At 36.4% G+C, this 19,522-nt stretch overlaps 1 long non-coding RNA gene across 1 annotated transcript; it reads left to right on the forward strand.

Annotated features, from left to right (window-relative positions):
- Positions 1 to 9,933: 9,933 nt before the first annotated feature.
- Positions 9,934 to 19,346, forward strand: LOC118492273. Its single transcript, XR_004892929.1, has 5 exons — positions 9,934 to 10,251; positions 11,402 to 11,461; positions 12,010 to 17,385; positions 18,536 to 18,595; positions 19,134 to 19,346. It is a non-coding gene; the product is annotated as an uncharacterized LOC118492273 (long non-coding RNA).
- The last annotated feature ends 176 nt before the right edge of the window (positions 19,347 to 19,522 follow it).

Here is a 19,522-nt window from a genome sequence, read left to right on the forward strand (position 1 = left end):
TACCCTATATATATATATATATATATATATATATATATATATATATATATATATATATATATATATATATATATATATATATATATTAAGGATCCTGTAAAAAGGGGTTAATAGTGCAAGAAGTGTAGGAAATAATATGGTGTTGACATGTGTCCTTCAATTTAATTAATTAAAAGGGGCAATAATGTAATTTACTTCAAAGTTTAATTAATTGATAAAATAATCTTTGTAACCTACAGTGAGTTATTTTAGGTTAGTGATATAATTTTATTTTTTACAAAGATTTAAGAATTAAGTTTTATATACCAACTCAGAGATTTTATAAATCATTATCGTCTGATTCATGAAGATCGAAGGAAATTATGGTTCGTTTTTTTTTTTCAATCACTAGTTCTTATTTTTTGAATCATCAGTTCGTATAAAACACCATACGAATTCCACAAAACACCACAACTTAAACCATAATACAGCCATAGTGTTCTAACATCTTGAATGGTTTTTGTTATATATATATGAAAATGTGTTTAAGCGAATCGTAACACCGTGGTAATAGAGCCATGGTGTTCTAACATCTGGAATGATTTTTGTAATACAGCCATAGTGTTCTAACATCTGGAATGAATTGTAATACAACCATGGTGTTAACTTATGAAAATGTGTTCAAGTGTTCAAGAAAATACTTTAGGAGTTTAGGACTTAAACCATTCCATTAAGACTTGCCTAATCATGATTAAGGTCACTAATCATGTTTAGTCAAGTTAATCACCTTTTAATTACACCTTAATCATGATTAGAATTCTAGAAAATTTTGACATAGTTTCCCTCTTAAATTATGACGTTATCCATGTTTTTAAAATGTATTTTAAACCATGTTTAATTCCAAAGATCATCATCAACTCAATACAAGTTTAATTATCAACTTTGCATGTATAAAATAGCATATAAGATCTTCATTTTTCCATGAACTTTTGTATATATATATTTTTAACAATACATCTAAAAATATATTTCAACAAGATCTTTAAAACCAGCATATTTTCTCTAGCTTGTTTATGTTACATAAACTTGTTTAGGCTTCTTTTCAAAATCATTATATAATAAATCATGATTTTAATTTTTGTAAAACCAATATTTGTAAAAAATCACTTTCAAGTATATTGTTTAAGTTCATGGTTTATGGTTTATGAAGGTGATGATCTTGTTAGATCTGAACATCTTGATGTTTAGATCATCATTTTAGCCATGTTTATACAAGATCATAACATTTAAACAACCTACTTTAACATAATCATCAAGTTCATACTAACTAGTTCACAAAAATCAACATAATCAACATGTAAACACTTTATTTTTGTAAACTTTTAAGTTATATTTAAGGTTTTAAGCTTTGATTTTCATGGTGTTCAAGATGACAAGTCGTACACTATCATTTTACATAATGTAACAAGCATGAAAACGAGAGGAAGAGCCTTACTACTAGCACAAGGCTAGGGAAGTTCCTTGATGAAGATGAAGAAGAAGATATGAAGGCTCCAAGTGGTAAGAACAAGTTCCTAGTGTGCATCCATGGCTTGTAACCTCCTTATATTACCTTGAAATGGACTTGTGAAGCTTAATTTAGTGTGTTTAGGAGTTAAAAATGGATGGTTGTGTGTGTGTGATGTTGTCCAAAAGTTAGAGAGCAAAAGAGAGGGTGTTTGGTGCTTTGAAAGTTATGGAAATGATAAGGATAGAAGGTATGATGGTCATATATTTCAAGAGATCTTGCAACTTTGGTTAAAATGAAATCTTGAACACACCATTCCCTCATGATCTTGGACTAGCCATAGGTCGGCTTGTGGGTCCCATATGGGCCGATTTTAAGGGCATGGTGCATGGATTATTTTTTTTAAAGATATATATATATATATATATATATATATATATATATATATATATATATATATATATATATATATATATATATATATATATATATATATAGTTATGTTATATTTAGATATTTAGGTAATTAGTAGAATCCTTGCATCATTAGGCCACTAATGATGGTTTAGGGTGTTATTACTCTTAACTAGTTCTTTAGACTAGTTAACTAGGTATTAGGATAATAAAAATATCGCTAGTTCGTTCATCGGCTCGAAACCAGACAATTGTGAAAGATGTGTCGTAATACCGGAAGCTAGGTTTGAATATTCCATTGATATTCCCGGGTTTATTTAAGGTGTTTAACACCATTTACAAGCCACATGGACATTGTAAGAGCTGAATTTTAGTGTTGCAGATAATTATAATTATTACAGTTTATTGCGGATCCGACAATTTAATAGTTTTGGCATTCTCCGGAAAGTTAAGCTTTTGTTGCAATTCATTCCCATAATTAGGGTTTTTATTCTAGTTTCTATGATGATATGTTTTCATATCATTCATTGATCGTTCAGTCAGTTTTTAGAATTCGCTGACATGAATAGTGTTTTCAGTATTTTCACCAATATTAGGACATAGTTTATCGTGTTCTCGCGACGCGATGAAAGTAACAGTATCAATTTTCAAGTTTCAATATGTCCTATGATTGCTAGACTTTTATGACCTAATCATGCATTAATTAAGTCAAATTGAACGCAATTAAGTGTATAAATAATTGTTAAGTTGTACGGAATTACCATTAATTTTGCCGGTTGTCACATGTGTGATGTTTAGTTGTATTATTTTAAAACATTTTAAATTTTTAGAGTTTGAAATCCGATGGTTTTATCCGTTAACTTTTCATCATGCCAAGATACAAGATTCCATATCTCTTGAACATTAATGCATATTTATCAATAATATAACCATGTTGTAATTCTCATGACAATAGTACCTTATAACAAATCATGTATATTCAAATATTGCTCAAAAGTCTCAAAGCAAACTAAATATGATCAACACTGATTAAAACAACCTCCTTGATTACGCCATTCTTATTATGATTTTTGGAACTGTCCAAATGTGCATCCACATGCACTTATATGTACATTCCGTATGGTTTTAGCATATCAAAACGAATATGATACGATAATTGACCAAGAACAAAATTCTAAATTAGTTGTCTTATCATTTTCGGTAACATAACTCATTACACAATTATGTGAGGTTGAGCTAAAGTTGCTTTGGTAAATGCTTTATGTTTGTTCATTAACCTCAACAAACTAAGAATATTTGTAACAAAATGAGGATACATTGAAGATGGTAAACCAGAAAAAGGTCGAATTAAATAACACCATAAATTCTAAGTTAGAAACTTACAACTTTAGCATATAAGTAATCTGACGCACTGGATTTATCCATATTGAGTTAGAGAAAGGAATGAGAGAGGATTGAAATCGGGGTATTTATATTATTTTAATTATTATAATATGAAAAAATTACATAGATAGTTAAAACTACGTTTTGGCCAAACCACGTCGGAGTAGAACCGGTTTGAAGGGGAAGGGTTGGTGCAACACCTTGTAAAATCATACCCAATAAAATAAAGACACGTGTCATGTAAGACAAACGTGTCAGGAACCCGGATAAAATAAAAGATGTATGGTAGGATTTAAAAGGGCGACATGTTATTAAAATACCTCTGAGCGGCCAAAGTTATAAATCCCAAGATCCTTAAATCGTTATGATAAACATCGAACATATATATTTAGCCGGTTATTCCTAAATAAATAAAATTCCATTTTATATGGAAATTGGATCCTTAAAAATATTACTACAACATCCAGGAAATTTAGATTCTTGATTAAAAGAATTAAACTTGAATTATTCATGTCCATGGTGAATTCTTAACATTTCCGTCATTTCAAACCTCCCACAAGATCCAAAACATGTAAGTGCATGCAAAGGCTGAGCAAAGGGACCCTCAACTGAAAAGGATAGCATGAGATTCGGAGTTCACAAAGTTGCATGGTCGAAACTTGAAAGTTTGCAAAATTTTGGATTCTGGTCAGCGGTTACGAACCGTATGGCTTTAAGCTTACGGTCCGCAAGGATCGGTTACGGACCGCATCCGGTTAAGCATACGGTCCGCAAGGATCGTATCTGGGCGCATCAGACCAGGGTCGGTTACGGACCGTATCCGTATAGGCTTACGGTTCGCAAGAGGAGCATACGGACCGCAAGAGATTTGTCTTACGGTCCGTAAGCCTGTCGCTGGCAGCAGAAAATGGACAGCTGCCTGTTCAGCCAGTTCCACCGCCTTACTTAAGTGGTTTTCGAATTCAGGGGCTTGATAGGTGGTATATAGCATCATAGGGGCACCTGGGATCATCTCACAACATTTGTAGAGTTACTTGGCTTGATCTTGTGCTTCTTAGTTCACTATATAAGGAGAAGAATTGGTGACATTTTCTTTTGCTCACTTGCAATACATCTCAAGACTTCTCTGGAGCTTCACTGATCAGCAACCAACTCCTCTTAGGTCCCTAATCATACTTAGGACTCTTGTAAGTGTCCTTAATCCTTTATTATTCAGTTTAGCTTAGTTAATTAGCTAAAAGTCAAACCGCCGTAATTAAGGTTTGACTTCGAGATTAAGCTATAACTATCCAGTCAAATCTCGAATTAAAAATACCTATAAGTAGGTAATTATGTGGGTAATAAACTCTTAATAGGGTATCCTCAGATTCCCACTCTAACTATGTCAATTGTTGGGTCAAAGCTAATTACAAAAAGTCAACAGAAAGCTTTATTTCAAATAAAAACATAATTAGCAATGTAGGATTCATGCAACCTGTTTTGTCATTAATATAACTTGGTAACTAATATAAGAACATGCCTAAACATGTTCAACTCAACAATTTTCAGTTTAGGATCGGTTTGGAACCGAAAGTCGCATAGTTTGACTTATGCTTTGACTTTCAGTTCTGACCCGTTTAAGCCAAGTTTAGGATTGCCTTAGAGCTTCTTTTGGACCTAGTTACATGTTAGTGTAACCCTCTGTGATTATACGGCTTGGTTCATTAGTTGTCTAATTATTATGCAAGTTTCCGTTAGTTGCCTAAATGTTGACTATTATGCCCTTTCCACCTTAAAATTATGATTTTTGAAAATATAAAAGAGTAGACACCTTAATTACTGATTTATAAACTTGTAACTAAAATTTGACATCAGTTTGAGGTCTAGATTTAGAGTTATGCTCATTAGCGTAATTAGAAGCATTCTTAGTAATTAATTGGCGTATTAGCATATAGCCTATCTAAATCTAAATATTAATATCAAACTTTTTACCTACTGATATAAAATATATTTTGGGATTTTTGGAGATTTTTATTTATTTTTAGGCTGAGCATAACTTAGAGTTTAAGCTTATTTCGGTTATTGCCGGTTTTGCCCTTTTGGGCTATAAAATGAGTTTATATATCCTTTTGACCCAAACCTTTTTCTACTAATCTAATATAGTAAATAAATTATTTTGAGCCTTCTGGAATTATAAAAATATCAGCTTTCTATACAAAACCCGGAAATGGCTCCAAATCGCCTTTTTAAGCATTTTTACGACATGGTATGTATCAAAACTAGTTTATATATATAAGGTTTGATACCTACTGATATATTCAGTAAATTTTTATATTATAATAGTAAACAAAGGTTTTAAACTCATATTTCCAGTTTTAACCTTTTAGGCTTATGTGAAATTACCAAAATGCCCCTTCGGTGCATAATATGGTTATAATTAATAAATTTCACATATATATGATGCCCTACTGTCTTAACTTATTAAATTAAGTATATTTACTAAATAAATTAGACCTGTAACTCAGATTTCAAATTAAACTCTTTTATACCCTTTAAAATGACCAAAATGCCCTTATGAGGCATAGTTTGTGTTTAAAATCATTTTGGGCATAATAGAAGATATCTTACTGATGTCACAACATATTTAGTGCATATTAACTTAGGAAACTTGTATATGACTCTTATGGTTACTCGTTACGCACTTCCCGCGTTCGGATCGACTTATGTAGCTAGTTTACACATTTTAGCCGAAACGTGTCAAACCATATCATTATTGTCTCAAAATCCAGAATGTGTTTAAGTTACCCACATTAAACAAGCATGCAAGCTTGTCGGGTCAAAACCACATTCTATAACGGTCCTCGCTTAATTATGCGTTTGAACCGTATCTTTCTTTAAGACTAACCGGTCTAAGCTTAGGCTAAATTAGAAGACCCGTTAGGATTCTAATAGGTTATTATAAACCTTCGTTCCAGAATAGGAGATCCAGTAAAAGATATTTGCACTTGCTTATTGTGACAATACTTGCTCAAGTAAATACTTTTAACTTATTTTCCCTTATACGGGCTTGGGGTACGGGATATAAAATACCGCTTGGTCGGGCATTTGACCTTAATCGATTGGTGGTTAAGTATTATCAAGATGACCCGTTTAAAAATTTGTTTTGCTTGTTTTACGCCTTTGGGAGTTTAATGACCATGTCCTGGATATCCTTGGCATCATTCATAGAATGGCCACGACCTTAGCACACTAGTGTAGGCGTACACCCGTCAGTGCATTTATATTTATTAAGGTATAACCGCTGGTTTCCCGCCGCGGGACTATATCATGTGGTGTGTCTATTAATCTTTAACCTGGAATGAACCGGGCAATTGAACGCATAACAAACATGTAATTCTTTACAAGTATTATATTCAAATAATTATCCCAAGTTATAAAAATCTTTTTATGCCATGTGCATTTAAATCAATTTTAAACCTTTTCAAAATGAGTCAGTTAAATTGTATTTACCAGTGTAAACTGACGTATTTTCCCAAAAAGATTAAGTGTAGGTATTACGCGTAATAGGCTGGCTTCTCCTTAGCATCACTTAGAGTCTCACAAGCTTGGATGCAAATAAATCTGTTGAACATGTTTCCTTTTTTCTTTTGATCCGCCTGTGGATCTATTTCAACTGTTTGTGATACTTAATATTACAATAATTATTCGGTTGAAATAAATCTATCTTTTTGCTTCCGCTGTGCATTTTAAATTTATGTTGTTTGACTATGATGATATCAACTACGTCACGATACTCCCCACCGGGCCCACCGGTGATACGTGGAAAATAGGGGTGTGACAGTTGGGCTTGAAACCGAATTCTGACCGGTTAGGAAACCATGGTGGGGGAGGAACCGCATGCTATGCCGAAATTGTGAAGAATGTTAGCGATGGGGAATCTTTCAGGAAATGATGACAGTTCTGGATATAGCGGTAGTTCAGATGGAGAATGATTGAGTTCAAGTGAAGAAAGATCTAAAGTTGAGATGAGGGGAGATGTTGATAGTGAGGTAGATGATGTGATTGCTGAAACTGAATCGACGGATAGCAAGGAAGCAACTTTGGAACATAAAATTGAAGGCTCGTCTGATGATTTTTCCAAGCATCTTTCAGAAGTTAGATCTTCTACCTTCCGTGCTGCATTCATGGCTCGTTTGGATTGCCAATCCATTCAGGTAAGTCTCAATAAACCTATCTTGTCTAAGTGTGTTGAATGTATGGTTTTAAAAGGTAAATACTTAGAACTAGAAGGTAAATTTGATCACATCATGAAATATCATCAGAGTTTAATTGTAGATTTGACAAAGTACACTAAGGCAAACATAGCTCTTAATAAAAATGAAAAAAAAAATTAAAATGACAATTGAAACCTTAAGGAAAGATAATTCTGAACTTAAGAAAACCATTCTTAATAAGCAAATTGGTTTTAATAACTACACTAATATCATTGATGAAACAAAGAGAGAGCTAGCCCATGCACGATGTGAACATGATGCAATCAAACTCAAGTTGGACAGTCACATGTATATGTATGTTCGGTTCGATTGCGTATAACAAATATATATGTATACCTTTTCTAGATATAATAGTTAAAAATATTATTTTTAACATCGTGTTATGTTGTTATGTTGATGTACATGTATGGTATTCTTTGTGTTTGTAAACTTCAACAAGTGTATTTTAGTACATCACTATGTACTTGCGTATCTATACGTATACGTATACGTATACCGTAAATATACTTTACTTGAATATTTTATTATTGGTATTTATGTCGTATTACAATTTTTGGGCCCACATAATTTTATCTTTTAAAATGTGAAACTGAAAATATATTGAATCATCTCTATAAAAATTTAATCTAACAACTTATTAGGCCCAAATAATTTTATTTTTTATTCATATCTAAAGTATGCTATATTATAACATATTGGGCTCATTGTTTTGTTTTGATTTATATCTATTATCCAAATATCTGTCTATTTATCTAAAGCTCTTTATAAAAATTTAATCTTACAGCTTATTAGGCCCAAATAATTTTATTTTTATTCATATCTAAAACATGCGATATTATAACATATTGGGCTCACTGTTTTGTTTTGATTTATATCTATTATCCAAATATCTATCTACTGTATTTTATCTGAAGCTCTTTATAAAAATTTAATCTTACAACTTATTGGGCTCAAATAATTTTATTTTTATCCATATATGAAAATCTTATAACATATTGGGCTCATTAATCTTATTTGTATCCATATAAATTATCCAAATATCTATCTAATATTCTAATGTAATTAATAATATAAAAGGTTTTACAAAAAAAAAAAAAAACTAAAGATTGGATACTGGATATTGATGGTGATGAATTTTATATGAAGTTGATATTTGACATATTAGAAACTAGTAGAGAGATTAATTATTGCCTAGTGGACATGGATATGATCGGGTGGTTCCGCTGATGGCGCATTAATACTACAGTGGTGCGTCAGTGATCCAAATTTGCCGAACTACGTTTTTAATAATTCTGTATATTTAATACTTCTAACATATCTATCTATCTATATAATAAAAGAAACCAAGTTTTGGACACGTGTCATTCATAGAAGCTATCTATTTTTTAGTTTTTTCCCCTCTCCCCTACTTAATTATAGATAATTAATATTAATTAAAAGATAACTACAAAATTTAATTTAATATAAATTTAAACAATTTGTATAGGAGATAATATAATATTTTGAAATACTTATTAGATTTAAAAATTATTTATCCTGAAATTAACAAAAAATGTACACTAAATATAAATTAGAGTAAATTACGATTTTGGCCCCTGTGGTTATATCACTTTTACCTTTTTAGCCCAAAAATGAATCTTTTAACATGTGAAACCCCAACGTCTTTTTTCTAACCCTTTGGGCCCCTAACACTAACCTCATCCATTTACTTTTAAGGGCCAAAATGGTTAGAAAAAATACGTTGGGGTCAAAAGGGTTAGAAAAAAAGACGTTGGGGACTCAAATGATAAAAGATTCCTTTTGGGGCTAAAAGGGTAAAAGTGATATAAACACAGATGCCAAAATCGTAATTTACTCTATAAATTAATATAATGTTAATGATTTAATTATTTTATTGAACTAAAGTAGTTAAGGGTACAACTTATTTAAAAAAATGTTTATAAGAGGTATACAAAAACATTAATCAATGTTTATTGGTTCTATACTTTTATTTTCGTGTTCAACTCTCAACTCAAATACGGTATTCACTATGTTTATGGGATATCTATAAGAACCATTACCGCAATCACCTCATCTATCATATATGTGACAACCCGTAACTTCGGGGTAAAAACCGTTCATTTCGCTTTTACAAAAATAATATGCTTATCTTATTCTACGAATTAAATTTGTACTTATATAATTTTTAGTGTGCAAACGTGTAGTCGAAACCAAATCCATATTGTGTTGAACTGACCCGAACCGTTTGAACCAAGGTTCAAGTCTCTCTTGTCGATCTTATCCAATCGTGTGCCTCGAATTTATGAGGCCCGAACCATAGCATGAATAGTATACATGTATATTAGTTAACTAATTGTATATTGATATTTATAACAGTTAATTCCATTTATAAAAAGGTAAAATAAAATAAATAATATATAATAATAGTGACTACATCAAACCAACGTAAATGACATAATAACAATTCTCTGATTCCATTGTTGCGGCCCAACCCCTAGTCCACTTACCCCCTTCTTTTATTTTTCTTGTCATCGGCCCACTTGCACTCCTTTTGATTTAATAGGTTACGTAGTGTAGGAATTTTATAAACCGCTAACCCTACCTGCGAATTTTATTTTCCTTCTCTGCCTCTCTATCATCGACGCAAGTAAGGAGGGCCTAGGACTCCAAGCAACTCTCGGCTACAAGACTATAATCTGACCCCTTCAATCTCTAGGTATCGCACCTTGTTAATTGTTTATAGTTCTAGATGTTTACATTCATGATTTTCGGTTGCAAAATTCATGTTAAAGCTGCGTTTTGTGATGTTAATGATGATACATACCTAGGGCTTGTTGTGATATCTGTATGCAAGAAAGTGTTTGATAGATTAACTTGTTATTAATTGGTGTTACTAGGTTGCATGATCGATTAACACGTTCTAGTATCATATAAGTGAAAAACTAAAAGCTGATTAGCGTATACAGCCAACTTCAGTTGGCTGTAAACAGGTCTTAACATGTCGAAAAACATAATTTCTGAAGTCTAAAACGTACAATTTTGAAAAACGCTTCTAATGGCGCTGGAATCGCAATTTTTGGACGTCGTTTACTAATTTTAGCGAACTGTTTCGTAGAGCAGCTAAAGCTGCGTTTTTTCTGCAGAAAATACGCTGACTTGCGTAGCCTGTTCCGGGACTTTAAATTATCGAAACCTTACGTTTTCAGAGTCTAAAACCAAGTATCCGCAAATAGCTTTCAAACAGAAGTGGTTTCGTATTTTTCGGACAGGTCTAGGTATTTTTAGCGGAATTGTTTGTAAAACTGCTATGAGCTGCCATTTTCTGCAGAAAATGCAGCGAATGTTTTGTGTTATAACTCGGTGTGTGTTTACTTTCTGAATGTGAAAATGCTACTGTAGATTCTAGGGATCGGACATACGATTTTGTTTTTGGTTTCGCGCCAATCGGGTACACAGATATTTTTAAATAAATTTTTCGGCAAACTTGATCAGATTACGTCAAATCTGATCATGGTTTGGCGCAAGATTTTTCACGAAAAATCCGTAAGGAATTTGGTCACCAAATTTTAATAAAATGGTCTCTGGTTCGATTGAAACGTTCTGTAATTTTTTGGGAATTATCCGGTGCCCGAACGGTCCCGATTAACGCACCGCAAATTGTCCGAAAATGCACCTAAAAGCTGAAATTTTGTGACAAGATTTATTATGTGATTTGTGACAAAAATGTGGCCACTATTTGGAATAGCGACACTTTGCATGCATGTGTACATATATATTATAATATTTTACGTGCTACGTGTTAGATACGTGTAGGATCCGCGTCTACGTGTGAGTGCACACACTAACTTTACCGGTAATCATGTTAGGACGCGAGTGACCCGTTCCACTCCGCACCTACTTTCCGTCTTTTAACCGAGCAAACTAAGGTGAGTTCACTGCTCTTTTCTAAGCATGCGTCCCGGTGGTTTGGGACATCTGGTAAACGTTCCTAGAGGGAATGCTGGGTAAACTATTAAACTGGGATGTTGGTTATTAAACTCAGTATCTATCATATAAGACCCCTTACATCTACCGACAGTTGCCGAGGAGGCAACGAGGTTATTAGTTGATAGCGCTATTAGGTTTGGCACCCTCACACCGGGCCGAAAGGACGGGCGTGAACTAATTACCTGGACTTCATGACCAATGCCTAGTTAGAGGCATTGGGGTTGGGCATTCACATCGTGTACATATAAGACCCCTTACATCTATTCAAGGTTGTTTGATACCTTGACATCATGACCAATGCCTAAATGGAGGCATTGGGGTTGGGCATTCACATCTAGTCGCCACATACGGTAATCGAGTTAATAACAACATCAAATCAAGTTGTTGAACTGTTGAACTGTTTTATACACATATCTGGTAACTAAACATGTTACCAAAACTTTGAACTCACCAGCGTCGTCTGACACACTTGTATGCATGCTTGCAGGTCGTTAGATTTGTGATATGGACTTGCTATCTGGGAGTGCTGGAGTGGTCATGGGTCGAGACTCTTGGATATATGCTCGTTGATTATGAAAACTTGTTTTAGAACAATTGATTTACAATTTACTTTATGCTTCCGCTGAACAAACTACATGGGTTTAACTTATGTTTTGGATTTATGTTTTGAAAATAATGGAATGTTTTATTGAAGTATTATGCGTAGTTCAATGTGATTGGTGGCTTGGATCCTGGTACGGCACACGTCCCGCGATGTTTCCGCATGTGGTGTTTTGGGGGTGTGACAGTTTGGTATCAGAGCCACTGGTTATAGTGAACTAGGTTTTAAAACGTTTTCATAAAACCAGACTATAACCGAACAGTTCCGAAATCGACCATGACACTCAGCTCCAGATTGCAAGGTTCGTCTTTTATTTACTGAATACATTGCATGTCTAGCATACACTTATGTAAAGCATTGCATATAATTACATACTCAGCACTACAGTACGATTACATGAATTACTTATTTACATTATGATGCATCGTTAGTATGTCATAGTCTTTAGATTTCTGTGATCTTTGCCATTTTGACAACCTCCGTTTGACACTCGAATTTGGGAACCTTTTAACACAAGTTAAGAGGCACTGAGATGAACATGCAAATCATATTATCATCATGGGTGCACACGTAATAATAATTTGGGGTGCATGTGAGTCCTAGTGAGGCTTAGCAAGTGTAAGAGGATTCTGACCCAGTATCCGACATAATTGGGGATTCAACAATCTATAGGAGTCATACCGATGATAGACTCCTACTCGACCTTGATCTTCCTTTCTTTCCTGAATCATTATGACCCTAGATGATTTTGAGGTAGTTATCGAAGCGTCGAATGTTTGGTCTATACTCTACCCACTTTTCTTGTTTACTTGAACTCAACGAATTGGCGCCTCAGATCAAGAGTATGGTCACCTCTGCAAATCTAGAACAATTTACCGTGAATTATTCGTTTGGCTCACAAGACCGATGAACAAGAAGTTGAACGTGGTACATTACCGAACATAGTATCATGATGACTCCGATTACCGACAACGAACGCAAGTAGAGTGACTTCAACCAAGTCTCTAACTCTAGTCAGCAATAGAAAAGGACTGACAACAACAACAACTGCAATACAAATCAAAATCGAGGCATAAATGCTGGCAAACAACCGGAGTATAAGACGTGTAACTACTATCACCAAGGGCAGTGCCCTAGGACGTGTCAAAGGTGTGAGAAGGTGGGTCATTTGGCGAAAGGACGCAGAGTTCTACTCCGAAGCAACAACATCAGAGGCAACAGCCACATCAGTGGTAAGATACTCGTAAGGGCTGCTTTCAGTACGGAAGTGAGGATCACTTCGGTAAGGATTGGCTGCAATTAGATCAAAATGCCAACAACAGGAACAACAACAACGCTGGAAATCCTTGTAACAGTAACCACGACAGTAGAAATGGTGCTCGTGGAAGAGCATTCACGATCGGCGTAGGTGACGCCAGCAATGATAGCAACGTAGTGACCTGTACGTTTCTGTGAACAATTTCTTCGCTTTTTTCGGTTCGACCACAACACCTCTCGAAACCAAGCATATCGTAGAATTGGCTTATGGTAAGCCAGCTGAAGCGTCTCATGTTCACGTAGGGTGCGAACTCGACCTTCTAGGTCAACTGTTTGACATTGACCTTCTCCCCATCATTCTTGGTAGCATTAACGTAGTCATCGGTATGGATTGGTTGTCCAAACACCAAGCGGGAATTCTCTGTAAAGAGAAAATCGTCGTATACCTCTCCTTAGTGGAGAATCACTGTCAGTTTAAGGCCATCAAAGTGGTGCTACGGTTGGCATCATTTCGGCTATGAAAGCCCAGAAGTGCTTACGAAAGGGCTATCCTGCTATTCTAGCGCTTGTAATCGATACTCAGCCTGAGTAAAAGAAGATTGAAGATCTACCAGTTATTTATGACTTTTCCGACGTGTCTCCCGAAGAACCTACAGGACTACCTCCACACCGTCAGGTGGAATTTCAGATTGAACTCACACCAGGAGCAGCTCCGATTGCTCGCGCCCCTTATCGTCTTGCACCGGGAGAGTTGCAAGAGCTATCGAATCAACTCCAAGAACTGCTGGATAGAGGTTTTATCCAGCCTAGTTCTTCGCCATGGGGAGCCCCAGTCCTATTTGTGAAGAAGAAAGACGGGTGTTTTCATACGTGTATCGACTATTGTAAACTAAGCAAGGTGACAGTCGGAAACCGTCACCCTTTACCTCGTATCGACGACCTGCTTGACCAGCCGCAAGGGTCAAGCTTCTATTCGGAAATCGACTTCAGATCGGGTTATCATCTGATGGAAGACCGAGAGGAGGATGTTCCTAAAACGGCATTTCGAACGCGGTACAGCCATTGCAATTTTCTGTTCATGTCACTCAAGTCACCCAACACACCAACGGTTTTATGGATCACATGAATCGTATGTGTAAAACCCATCTCGCCGAATTCGTCAACCGTGTTTATTGATGACGTTTTGAATCATTTCCAGGAGAAAGGAACACCATGTGCGGCACTTGTATCTTATCTTAGAGCTCCTGAGGGAGGAGCAACTCCACGCGAAGTCTTTCTAAGTGTGACTTCTGGATTCGAGAAGTACACTTTCTTGGTCATATAGTCAACGAATTGAGAATACACGTGGATCCCGCTAAGATCCATTCTATTGGAAATTGATCGGCACCAAAGAATCCGTCGGAGGTGCGACAATTTTTTGGTCTCGCTAAGTACCATCGCAGATTCATCAAGGGATTATCGAAGATCGCACAACTTTATCGCTTTAACACAACAGGGTGCTGTATATTCGTGGAGGGCAAAACAAGAGGACGTCTTTTCAGCTTTGAAACCAAACTCTACAATGTACTGAATATTGTCCTTACCCGATGGTAGAGGTGATCTGGTAGTGTACCATGTTGTTTCGATTCAGGGTCTCGGTTGCGTGGGGGTGCAACGCGAGAAGTGATAGTTTACGTTTCTCAGCAGTTGTAGATTTACAAGAAGAATTGCACGACTCACAACCTGGGATGGAAGCCATGGCCTTTGGATTTATAATATCTGGGGGTGTTACTTGTACGGTACCAAATGCACTATTCAGACCGATCACAAGGGCCTCCAGCATTATTTTGTTCCGAAACAGCTAAACATGCGACGGCGTCGCTGGATGGAACTCTTGAGCGATTACGACTATGAAACCTAAACGTGTACGAGCTTTGCAGCTCCATATCGACTCTAACCTAACTGATCAGATTCGTTCTGCCCAAACCGAAACGTTGAAGGACAAGAACCTCCCAGCTGAACCCATGTGGGGCATGGAAAAACAACTTGTAGCTAAAATCAGGCGGTATTCGCTACTACATGGAGCGAATATGGGTCTCACTATACGGCCACCTTAGGGAACTTGTGTAGGACGAAGCACAAAAGTCTCGATATCCTATTCATCTGGGCTTTGATAGGTTGTATTAGGATCTGAATACCTTGTACGGGTGACCGAGCATGAAAGCCCACATAGCGACACATGTGAGCAAGTGCTTGACTTGTGCGAAAGTCAAGGTAGAGTACAAAAAACCGTCTGGTTTGCTTCAACAGCCAGAAATACCCATGTGGAAATGGGAACAAATTGCCATGGATTTCGTTACTGGCCTACCTAGGACTCAAAACGGAAATGATACCATTTGGGTGATCGTTGACCGTCTCACGAAGTCTGCACACTTCCTAGCGATCAAGGAAACTGATAAGTTTTCACAGCTTGCCGGAATTTACTTGAAAGAGGTGGTTTCTAGACATAGGGTGCCGACCTCTATCATATCTGATCGCGATCCACGCTTTATATCCGATTTGTGGCAGACGATGCACAAATCTTTCGGCTCACGTCTAGACATGAGCACTGCTTATCACCCTCAGACGGATGGTCAAAGCGAGTGAACCATCCAAACACTTGAAGACATGCTGCGAGCATGTGTAATCGATTTTGGCAAGGGTTGGGAAAGACACCTAGCCTTGGTAGAGTTTTCTTACAAAAACAATTACTATTCCAGTATTCAGGCAGCTCCGTTCGAGGCATTGTAGGGACGGAAATGCTGATCTCCTCTCTATTGGGCTGAGGTGGGTGACAGCCAAATCACAGGTCCAGAACTCGTACCCGAAACTTCAGAGAAGATTGTCTAGATCAGAAATCGTATGTCGGTAGTGCGTGATCACTAGAAAAGCTACGCTGATAAGCGTAGGAAACCCTTGAGTTGCCTGCTGAACTCGGTAATGTTCAAGACGTTTTTCACATTTCTAACTTGAGTGTCATGAAAAACTTGTGGTACCTTTGCAAGAGCTAAAGATAGATGACAAGTTACAATTCGTTGAGGGACTTATCGAAATCATGGATCGGGAAGTTAAGGTCCGTAAACACAGTCGAATCCTAATCGTGAGAGTTCGTTGGAACTCAAGACGTGGACCGGAGTTCATGTGGGAACGCGAGGGTCAGAGGAAGTTCAAGTATCCTCACTTATTCAAAACTGTTGAAACTAACACTGATGCAACTGATGAATTTCGGGACGAAATTCCCTTTCAAGTTGGGGATGATGTGGCACCCGAGGAAAATCCACAGTCATCTTGACCTACCACTTTATTTATCTGATTGTCAAATTTCGGGACGAAATTTCTTTCAACTTGGGGATGATGTGACAACCCGTAACTTCGGGGTAAAAACCGTTCATTTCGCTTTTACAAAAATAATATGCTTATCTTATTCTACGAATTAAATTTGTACTTATATAATTTTTAGTGTGCAAACGTGTAGTCGAAACCAAATCCATATTGTGTTGAACTGACCCGAACCGTTTGAACCAAGGTTCAAGTCTCTCTTGTCGATCTTATCCAATCGTGTACCTCGAATTTATAAGGCCCGAACCATAGCATGAATAGTATACATGTATATTAGTTGACTAATTGTATATTGATATTTATAACAGTTAATTCCATTTATAAAAAGGTAAAATAAAATAAATAATATATAATAATAGTGACTACATCAAACCAACGTAAATGACATAATAACAATTCTCTGATTCCATTGTTGCGGCCCAACCCCTAGTCCACTTACCCCCTTCTTTTATTTTTCTTGTCATCGGCCCACTTGCACTCCTTTTGATTTAATAGGTTACGTAGTGTAGGAATTTTATAAACCGCTAACCCTACCTGCGAATTTTATTTTCCTTCTCTGCCTCTCTATCATCGACGCAAGTAAGGAGGGCCTAGGACTCTAAGCAACTCTCGGCTACAAGACTATAATCTGACCCCTTCAATCTCTAGGTATCGCACCTTGTTAATTGTTTATAGTTCTAGATGTTTACATTCATGATTTTCGGTTGCAAAATTCATGTTAAAGCTGCGTTTTGTGATGTTAATGATGATACATACCTAGGGCTTGTTGTGATATCTGTATGCAAGAAAGTGTTTGATAGATTAACTTGTTATTAATTGGTGTTACTAGGTTGCATGATCGATTAACACGTTCTAGTATCATATAAGTGAAAAACTAAAAGCTGATTAGCGTATACAGCCAACTTCAGTTGGCTGTAAACAGGTCTTAACATGTCGAAAAACATAATTTCTGAAGTCTAAAACGTACAATTTTGAAAAACGCTTCTAATGGCGCTGGAATCGCAATTTTTGGACGTCGTTTACTAATTTTAGCGAACTGTTTCGTAGAGCAGCTAAAGCTGCGTTTTTTCTGCAGAAAATACGCTGACTTGCGTAGCCTGTTCCGGGACTTTAAATTATCGAAACCTTACGTTTTCAGAGTCTAAAACCAAGTATCCGCAAATAGCTTTCAAACAGAAGTGGTTTCGTATTTTTCGGACAGGTCTAGGTATTTTTAGCGGAATTGTTTGTAAAACTGCTATGAGCTGCCATTTTCTGCAGAAAATGCAGCGAATGTTTTGTGTTATAACTCGGTGTGTGTTTACTTTCCGAATGTGAAAATGCTACTGTAGATTCTAGGGATCGGACATACGATTTTGTTTTTGGTTTCGCGCCAATCGGGTACACAGATATTTTTAAATAAATTTTTCGGCAAACTTGATCAGATTACGTCAAATCTGATCATGGTTTGGCGCAAGATTTTTCACGAAAAATCCGTAAGGAATTTGGTCACCAAATTTTAATACAATGGTCTCTGGTTCGATTGAAACGTTCTGTAATTTTTTGGGAATTATCCGGTGCCCGAACGGTCCCGATTAACGCACCGCAAATTGTCCGAAAATGCACCTAAAAGCTGAAATTTTGTGACAAGATTTATTATGTGATTTGTGACAAAAATGTGGCCACTATTTGGAATAGCGACACTTTGCATGCATGTGTACATATATATTATAATATTTTACGTGCTACGTGTTAGATACGTGTAGGATCCGCGTCTACGTGTGAGTGCACACACTAACTTTACCGGTAATCATGTTAGGACGCGAGTGACCCGTTCCACTCCGCACCTACTTTCCGTCTTTTAACCGAGCAAACTAAGGTGAGTTCACTGCTCTTTTCTAAGCATGCGTCCCGGTGGTTTGGGACATCTGGTAAACGTTCCTAGAGGGAATGCTGGGTAAACTATTAAACTGGGATGTTGGTTATTAAACTCAGTATCTATCATATAAGACCCCTTACATCTACCGACAGTTGCCGAGGAGGCAACGAGGTTATTAGTTGATAGCGCTATTAGGTTTGGCACCCTCACACCGGGCCGAAAGGACGGGTTACCTGGACTTCATGACCAATGCCTAGTTAGAGGCATTGGGGTTGGGCATTCACATCGTGTACATATAAGACCCCTTACATCTATTCAAGGTTGTTTGATACCTTGACATCATGACCAATGCCTAAATGGAGGCATTGGGGTTGAGCATTCACATCTAGTCGCCACATACGGTAATCGAGTTAATAACAACATCAAATCAAGTTGTTGAACTGTTGAACTGTTTTATACACATATCTGGTAACTAAACATGTTAACAAAACTTTGAACTCACCAGCGTCGTCTGACACACTTGTATGCATGCTTGCAGGTCGTTAGATTTGTGATATGGACTTGCTATCTGGGAGTGCTGGAGTGGTCATGGGTCGAGACTCTTGGATATATGCTCGTTGATTATGAAAACTTGTTTTAGAACAATTGATTTACAATTTACTTTATGCTTCCGCTGAACAAACTACATGGGTTTAACTTATGTTTTGGATTTATGTTTTGAAAATAATGGAATGTTTTATTGAAGTATAATGCGTAGTTCAATGTGATTGGTGGCTTGGATCCTGGTACGGCACACGTCCCGCGATGTTTCCGCATGTGGTGTTTTGGGGGTGTGACAATATATCGAGTATATCCATTTGTTTTTTTTAAAGATATAATTTCTTATTAGATTCATTCATCCCTTGTAATAAACGAGGTTTTTTTAAA

Source organism: Helianthus annuus, chromosome 5 (assembly GCF_002127325.2).
Source record: "Helianthus annuus cultivar XRQ/B chromosome 5, HanXRQr2.0-SUNRISE, whole genome shotgun sequence".
Taxonomy (NCBI): domain Eukaryota; kingdom Viridiplantae; phylum Streptophyta; class Magnoliopsida; order Asterales; family Asteraceae; genus Helianthus; species Helianthus annuus.